A 6,921-nucleotide genomic window follows, 5' to 3' on the forward strand; every position below is an offset into this window, starting at 1 on the left:
TGCATATCTGAGATAAACATCACTTGGTTTTAACAAGTTTAGCAGTTCCCCAAGACCACCCTCAGGTTCAAGAATCCCTGCAAGGACTCAGAACTCAGGGAAGCCATTATACTCAGAACCGCAGTGCTCAGCAGTAGAGGAAAGGGAGAGTGATGCAAATCGCCAGTGGGGGAGATCTCAGGGGCCAGGGGCCAGGGAAGCCCAGGCAGGGAGCTTCCAGTTGTCCTCGCATGGAGTCCTGCGGACAGCAGCTGTGTGTGTGACAGTAACAGGGAGCACTGCCGTCCAGGGAAGCTCACCCACCTTGTTTCAGGTGTGTCTGCTTCGGGCTGGCCTCATGGACATGGCCGGCTGTACTCTTGGCTGACCTTCCTCTCCAGCACCTCCCCCAGGGATCCATTTGATACCAGGTAGCCTCACCATAACCATATTGTTAACATCCACTGTGTAGCCTGACCCTAAACCCTCAAGGTAATAGCACAATCTTATCAGGATGAACAGTCCAACAGTTTAAAGGTTACCCCAGCAGCCCTGGGCCAAGGCCAAACCTTGCTCTGGCCAAGCTTAATCCTTTATTTTCACAACCTCACACCCCGCCTCCCCTCCCCTCCACCCCGATTCCCTGCTCCTTTCCAGCCATAGGATCACTGAGCGGATACACTTTATATAGAATTTATAACAGATACAGACACAGGACCAGAAGTATGCCTGCCATTTGGAGGAGCCAGTGTGGCCTAAGGAGAGATGGAAAGGAACAGATAGTCCATCCGGTAAAGCCAGGACATACCAAGATTTTGTCCTCCTTTGAACAACTGATTTACCCTTTAGCTGGCATACAACTGTTTTTGCAGAACTATTTAATTTTAAGAGATAAATTGAGCCCAGCCAGCTTGGCTCAGATGTTGAGGGTTGGCCAATGAATCAGGAAGTCATGATTGGATTCCCAGTCAGGGACAATGCCGCATTTGTGGCTCCATCCCCAGTGTGGAGCATGCCAGAGGCAGCCCATCAGTGATCCTCTCTCATCATTGATGTTTCTATCTCTCTCTCCCTCTCCCTTCCTCTATGAAATTAATAAAAATATGTTTAAAAAAAAATTTCTCTGACATCATCTGATATATACTGGGTATGACAAGTCTTCATTAATGCTCATGGAAATTTCCTGGTCTAGAATCCCAGCAGATTTGGCACCAGTATACTCTCGCCTGCCTTTCTACATAACAACCTCCTTTGCATTTCAGGCAGAGTGGTGAATGTGTCCAGCATGGAGAGTCTCAGAGCTCTGAAAAACTGCAGCCCGGAGCTGCAGCAGAAGTTCAGAAGCGACACCATCAGCGAGGAGGAGCTGGTGGGGCTCATGAACAAGTTCGTGGAAGATGCACGAAACGGGGTGCACCAGAGGGAAGGCTGGCCCAACAGGACCTACGGAGTCACGAAAATCGGCGTCACCGTCCTGTCCAGGATCCACGCCAGGAACCTGAGTGCGCACAGGAGAGGGGACAAGATCCTCCTGAATGCCTGCTGCCCAGGGTGGGTGAGAACCGACCTGACTGGACCCCAAGCCCCCAAAAGCCCAGAAGAGGGTGCGGAGACCCCTGTGTTCCTGGCCCTTTTGCCCTCAGATGCTGAGGGGCCTCCCGGACAGTTAGTTACGGAGAAAAAAGTTGTAAAATGGTGAGCTCCTCTCTATGGGCCCTATTATGTTATCTGTTCTGAATAGACCAAAAGGACATGCACACTGTCACATCATTTCTATCCAAATATAGTATACTAGGGGCCCGGTGCACGAAATTCATGCACTGGGGGAGGGTGTCCCTCAGCCCAGCCTGCCCCCTCTCACATACTGGGAGCCCTCAGGGGATGTCCTAGTGACGGCTTAAGCCTGCTCCCTGCTCCCCTTGGGGATAGGTCCTAAGCCACAGTCTGGCCTCCCTTTGTGGGAGGTGACCAGGTTGATCAGGGGAAGGCACCAGCCCCATCACCCCGCTGCTGCAGCCACTGCCAGTCACCGCAGCCAGCAAGGTTTTTTCATCAACACGGACTCCAGTCCCTTCACCATGAAAAAAATGACAACTTTCTTTAGGCATTTTCAAGATGTGTCTTTCATATAATAATTATTTATTTATTATTTTTTTTTATCCTCACCTGAGGATATGTTTCCATTGATTTTTAGAGAATGTGGAAGAGAAAGGGAAAGACAGAGAGAAACATCAAAGTGAGAGGAACACTTTGATTGGTTGCCTCCTGCATGAGCCCTGACCTGGGCCCCGGCCAGGGAGGAGCCTGCAACCTAGGTACATGCCCTTGGTCAGAAATGAACTCAGACCCTGCCATCAGCAGGCCAAGGCATTATCCACTGAGCCAAACCAGCTATGGCAGGATATGACATTTCTTAGCTTTCCAGCAGCGGACCTTTGTTTTTTTCACTAGGAGTGTGGTGAAAAACCCTAGATCACCTTTTTGGATTCTTATTACCCAAGTTACTAAGAATATTGCCAGTGGCATACAGGGAGCTTAACCAATGAGCGGTCAGAAAAGTTGTTTCCTCTGTAGTTCACACCAATCACCGGCTTGCCGCCCCCCGCCCCCCACCCCAGGCCTGACGCCTCTGGCCCAGGCTTCAGGCGTGGGCAGGGGACCCCCATCTCCCCCCCCGATCACTGGCTCTGCCCACGCCCAGGCCTGACGCCTCAGATCGCAGGATCGGCCCCTCACCCAGGCCTGATGCCTCGGCCAGAGGCATCAGGCCTGGGCAGGGGACCCCCAGACCCCTCCGATTGCCAGCTCCGCCCCCAGCCCAGGACTGACGCCTCTGGCCCAGGCTTCAGGCCTGGGCAGGGGATCCCCATATCCACCCAATCACCGGCTCCGCCCTTCACCCAGGCCTGATGCCTCTGGCCCAGGTGTCAGGCCTGGGCAGGGGACCCCCAGACCCCTCCGATTGCCAGCTCCGCCCCCAGCCCAGGACTGACGCCTCTGGCCCAGGCTTCAGGCCTGGGCAGGGGATCCCCATATCCACCCAATCACCGGCTCCGCCCTTCACCCAGGCCTGATGCCTCTGGCCCAGGTGTCAGGCCTGGGCAGGGGACCCCCAGACCCCTCCAATTGTCGGCTCCGCCCCCTGCCCAGGCCTGACACCTCAGCCAGAGGTGTCAACCCCCATCACCCTCCGATCGCTGGATCAGCCCCATGCCCAGGCCTGATGCCTCCACCAGAGGTGTCAGACCTGGGCAGGGGACCCCCATCTTCCCCCCAATCACTGGCTTCTGGGTGGCTTCTGGGGCTGGCCTGTAGCCCAGGATGGCAGCTCTCGCTGGCGGCTGCGCTGTCCCGCCCTGCCTGCAGTATGCAAATTAGCCGCCATCTTTGTTGGTGGTTAATTTGCATATCGTGCTGATTAGCCATTGGGAGGCATAGTGAAGGTATGGTCAATTACCATGTTTGTCTATTATTAGATAGGATTGTTAACATAAGAAACCTTCAAAACTTATAAAACCAGAAGTTTTATAAGTTTTTTTGAGCCAAAGTCTCAACAAATGCTGGAAGCAGAATCTCAACGGATTGAGATCATGCTCTGGAGAACATCGGATTTGCGCCGGGTTTGATACATTACAATCAAAACAGGAGACGTAAGTGCTGGTAGGGTTCTTGGGCCCGTGACTAGGTGACTTGGGCTGTGAAAGAATTCACAATGTGAGAAGAGATAGATACAGAGAGTTTATTTCACTTCCCAGAGGGAAAGCCCCAGTGCGTTGCTAACCAATGCAAGGGCCAAGAACAACAAAACTCTTTTCAAGCCTGGGGCAGGGACGGGAGGGGCACCTGGGGGCTGCTGCTGTTGCTAGGTGCAATGGAGCCCACAGCAGGGGGTGGTCTGTTATTTCCTCAGGAGATAGTCCAGGCAGAAGGCCTAGGCAGGTGTCTTATCCTGAGTTGTAAACCAGCAGGGAGGAAATAGGAAGCCTTCAGAGTCACTGATCTTGTCTGTAAATTTGAACGGAAGGGCTGTTTGAAGCAGAGGAGCTAACAGTCTTGGGATTTCATTATCAGGTGCTTCTCATAAATTGTGGAAGGCTACAGCAAAGAAAAAGAAAGGCCTTTTTCCATCCTAACAAGTGGGTTCCATGAAATCCATTGATGATAGCTTAGGGAAGCAGGAGAAAGCAAAGTGGGGGTGAGGGGAGGGGGAGGAGGCCACTGGGATTGGATAAAAAGTAAAGTGATAGACACATACTGCCTTTACTGAGGTGGCTGCAGGATAGTTAACTGTCAGTAAGTAACTCAATTATAATGAGGGGATTTGTGGTCTCCACAAAGCTTGCCTGACCTTTGAGGAGGTCCCCCCCCAAAAAAGGAAAATGACTTTGACATTCCAGTGATATGTTATTGTAGATGCAAAAAGACAATAGAGAGGACCCATTATGGTGAAGATTGACCTTTGTCAGGGAAGATGTCGGCCTAGAACATGATTACCCACCGTAAACTGCTTTTTAGTTTAAAAAGTTTTAATTTCAGCCCAGCCAGTGTGGTTCAGCATTTGACCTTCAGCCTATGAACCAGAAGGTCACTTTTTAGATTCCTGGTCAGGGCACAGGCCCAGGTTTCGGGCTCCCCCAGTAGGGGGCGTGCAGGAGGCAGCCCATCAATTATTCTCTCTCATCATGGATGTTTCTATCTCTCCCTCTCCCTTCCTCCCTGAAATTAATTAAAACAATTTTTTAATTAAAACTTTTAATTTCAGACTATATTGTGGTTACTTTAGGTTTCTGAGTTTACAAGGCTGCCACGCAGGCCTACCCTGAGCTAGTCAGGTTAGCATGTGGCCCCTTTTCCTCATATATTAGCCCCTTTATGAAGTATTCAGTTTGAATTGGCTACTAAGTTTGAGTCTGTGATTTCTCCTGTGACACGGGGAGAAAAAGTGGAGTGGGTGAGAGTAATGACTGATCAGCAGCAGGTGGTAAATGGGTCTTTCTACATCCTGAAGATCACTTGCATGCTGTACCCGCCCAGAAATCGGATAGACCTAAAGGTAGGCCAAGAAGGGGACAGTGTGACTGAGGGGCTCACACACATTCTAGAAGGAGCCAGAGAGTAAATGATTTCAGCTTTGCAGCCACAGTCTCTTGGGAGTACTCTGATCTGCTGTGGTAGCATGAAGGCAGCCACAGGTTCTAACCAGTGAGCGGGGTGAGGTTTTACATCTCTCTCTGTTAACTGTGACCAAGGACGAAACCTACTGCAGGCACTTTAAGCAAACAGGATTATGTAACCATGAAATACACATGCCATCACCAGCTTGGCCCCCAGAAAGACCTTCATAAATGCTGCCTCCCACTTGGGGGTCCCACACTGAATGCATTCACAGGGCCTATTTAATTCTGCCTTGGTTTCTCTTAAGAAAGGAAGGGGATCTGTGTCCTCAGAGGCAGTTGCCTAGTGCAAATACTTCATTGCATTTTAGAAAAAGCAGACATTGCCTTTCTGCAGTGGAGGATGGGCCTGGGTCCAAACCAATGACTCCTGCACCTACTTCCACCTTCTGGGCTTCTCCTGAAGTAGTTCCTTTAGTTCAACTAAAGCCCTTGATTCCCATCACCAACCCGTGTGCTTGGGGGAAGCACAGCTCTCCACCCTGTCCATGCTGGGCTCAGAGCTGGGATCAAAAGAGGGTGGTGCGTGTCCTACTTGGGCCCAACATACATCACAAGAAGGGGCAGACCCAGAATGGGGGCCTTAGTAAAGCTGGAACATTCAGTGCCCCCCCCCCTCCGGTGGAGGGAGGGACAGAGGATAGAAGTCACAGCCCTGGAGCACAGAACTCGGTGCTGCTTCTCAGATTGTCTGGGACACCAGAGAGCGGGACAACACCTCCTAACCCCTGTGACCCACAGCGCTGTCTGCTCTCTGGTCAAGTGCCCCCAGGACCCCTGCCAGCCATGGCGTCTTAACACCTGTGGCCCTGGAGACTGTGGCCAGTAAGGGCACCCGCTTCGCCATCACACCGGACCTGTGCAGGCGGTTCTTGGAGAAGCGGCGCTCACTGCACGAGACTCGGTGCGGGGTTGGGCAGCTGTGTAGCAACTGCACAGGCTGAGGCCCAGTGGTTCTCAACTTTCTGGCCCTTTAAATACAGTTCCTTGCCCTAACCGGTTTGGCTCAGTGGATAGAGCATCAGCCTGCGGATTGAAAGGTCCCAGGTTCGATTCCGGTCAAGGGCATGTACCTTGGTTGTGGGCATATCCCCAGTAGGGGGTGTGCAGGAGGCAGCTGATCGATGTTTCTAACTCTTTATCCCTCTCCCTTCCTCTCTGTAAAAAATCAATAAAATATATATTTAAATACAGTTCCTCATGTTGTGACCCAACCATAAAATTATTTTTGTTGCTACTTCATAACTGTAATGTTGCTACTGTTATGAATCGTAATGTAAATATCTGATATGCAGGATGGTCTTAGGTGACCCCTGTGAAAGGGTCGTTCGACCACCAAAGGGTTCGCGACCCACAGGTTGAGAACCGCTGGATTCCTGTGCAAGGAGTGGGGGGGTGGCCACTGTGAGATGAAGACCAGCCAGGGATGAGCCGGGAGCTTTGCTTTCACACACTTCGGGGAGAAATCAACACACACGTGAGTCCTTGTCTCGTTCGCTCAGCTTATTACACAATTCCAGTCCCAATGACTTGTTTTGGGGGCGGTATTTTTTAAAACACCAGGTGAAAAGCCATGGAGAACCAAGGCTAAGGGCTCAGTGTAAAGGCAGTCAGACGACCAATCAAAATGATTCTCTGCTGACAGGCGTCGGCAGCAGCCAAAGGCCTTCGCCTTGGGCCCGCCCATCTGTAAACCTGCCAGGTGGCTCTGGTTCGCTTTCCCAGCACCGCGGGGCCGGGCGGGGCCGGGCGGGGCCGGGCGGAGCCG

General features: G+C 51.8%; 1 pseudogene; it reads left to right on the forward strand.

The window, feature by feature from the left end:
- Nucleotides 1-704: 704 nt before the first annotated feature.
- On the forward strand, nt 705-1,828 carry LOC102243030 (annotated as a pseudogene).
- Nucleotides 1,829-6,921: the final 5,093 nt, after the last annotated feature.

The sequence above is a fragment of the Myotis brandtii genome, unplaced genomic scaffold, assembly GCF_000412655.1.
Source record: "Myotis brandtii unplaced genomic scaffold, ASM41265v1 scaffold147, whole genome shotgun sequence".
In the NCBI taxonomy this organism is placed as follows: domain Eukaryota; kingdom Metazoa; phylum Chordata; class Mammalia; order Chiroptera; family Vespertilionidae; genus Myotis; species Myotis brandtii.